At 45.6% G+C, this 1,944-nt stretch overlaps 1 pseudogene; it reads right to left on the bottom strand.

The window, feature by feature from the left end:
* Nucleotides 1–580: 580 nt before the first annotated feature.
* On the bottom strand, nt 581–1,597 carry LOC141407641 (uncharacterized; annotated as a pseudogene).
* Nucleotides 1,598–1,944: the final 347 nt, after the last annotated feature.

Here is a 1,944-nt window from a genome sequence, read left to right as displayed (position 1 = left end):
ATGTATACATATGTAACAAACCTGCATGTTATGAACATGTACCTTAGAACTTACAGTATAATAATAATTAAAAAAAAAAACTTAAACAAAAAAGTTCTGTGTATTTTCCCTTCTCTATACTCATCATAGTCAACATTTTATTTTTGCTCTGGGATTATTTGATTAATGTGCTAGAATCAAAACTCCACAAGGGCCAGAACACCATGACTCTTTTTGTTATCACTATGTTCCCAGCACCTAGCAAAAGAAAAATAAAAAACAAGACCCTCGTTGTCACCAAATGGTGATACTCTAATTCTCTCATTCCTTCCAAATGTATTAGCTGAATTTTTCAATAAAGAAGACATTTCCCTTATCAGCTCTTTGGGAGCTGTGAGGTACAGTTTATACAAGAAAAACAGAATAAATGCTTGAACTTTCCCCTTTTATTTACCAGTTTTCAGAATAATTGGAGGTGACAGACTCCTCCAAAGGTAACAACTGAGTTTGGTTTTACTGGTTTGAGTATTATGAATTCACGGACCTATACATGTTGACGTGTTTCAGTCCACTAAAGTCATTATTCTTTGGGATGCTCAAATTGTCTCATTGTTGGCCAGTAGAAGCCTGGTCCCTTTTGCCATGATCCCAGCTGTCTTTAATAGCTGTCCGGCTCGTATGACAAGACATTCTTGGATCCCCTTGCAGAGCTCCGGACACCAACCTGGATCAGCTATTTCTTCAAGAAGGCCTGGTTCCTCGTACATTCTTACTCACCTGTGGCTTCAATTCCCCAGCCTCTAAAAGGAACACTCCAAATAGAAATTCCGTTCTGGTTTTTCTCCTGTCCACGGACCTGTATACCTGACAGATGACTGGGCATTGCCATCTCTGCCCACAACACACATCCTGAATTTGACTTGTTTGCACCTGAAGTCATCATCCACCCCCAAGACGGGCTCTCTATTATGCCCTCCTTGGGGATCGGAACTTGGAGTCAGGTCAGGGCAAGACACTGTTAGAAACATGTGGAATTCAGCCGCACCATCGTTAGAAAGTCCTCTCTGTGTGTTCTGGCTAAACCAGCCTTCTACCAGGGCAGCATGATTCTGGGCTTTGCAACATTCGTGATCTGTTTGAGGACACTGAAGCAGATGCTCAGCCACATCCCTTAATTTGCATGAGCCTGTGGGAAAAATATTTTTAAGAAGTCTGGCTGGCTGAGCAGGCCAAAGGAGACGATGGAAAAGAAGGTGGTTTCCTGAAAGCATGAAGCTGTGACTGTTCATATTTTGACACCATCCCAGGAAGAAGCGGCTGAGGTAGGAAAGTACAGTCAGCTCTGGGAGTCCCCTCTGGGGAAGCTGGCTATGAGACGTGGAAGAAGCTCCCCAGCTGCCGTAGAAGGCACCAGAAGGTTTCAAGCTTTCCAGGTGGGCATCGAATGGGCAGCAGCACAGGCATAACCTGGCGTGGCAGAGGCGCCAAGGAAGACGGCAGACGCCATGCATGACATGGCAGGGGGATCGCACTGCATCGATTGTGCATGAGAACACCTCTCACCACCCAGGCGACTCAAGTAGATAACTGGATGGGTGGTTCCAGGAAAAGAATGGACATCCTGCTGGGCAAAGCGTCTCAGAGCACTGAGGTTTGAAAAATGTGGTGAATTTGGAGGCACTTACAGCTGAGTCCCGGGACAGAGCAGGCACAAAAGCAACACCATTTTCTCATTGCCCAAGCCAGCCCCTGCCCGCAGCACCTTCGCTTCCAGGAGCCACACCCAATCGATGGCCGGCTTACGATTCTAATCTTGAAAATCTGTCGAAGTCTTTTCCTTCTCCATCACTAAGCTCTCTCCTTGAAGTAAACATTTTTGTCCTGGAGGAATGCCTCCTGGCTGATGCTTCTGCAAGTCACCTCACTTCTCTTCAAGCCCTCCTCTGTTACAGACTATTTCAAATG

Source organism: Macaca fascicularis, chromosome 9 (assembly GCF_037993035.2).
Source record: "Macaca fascicularis isolate 582-1 chromosome 9, T2T-MFA8v1.1".
NCBI lineage: Eukaryota > Metazoa > Chordata > Mammalia > Primates > Cercopithecidae > Macaca > Macaca fascicularis.
Note: the sequence above shows the minus strand (reverse complement) of the source record. Positions and strands in the feature narration are given on the sequence as shown.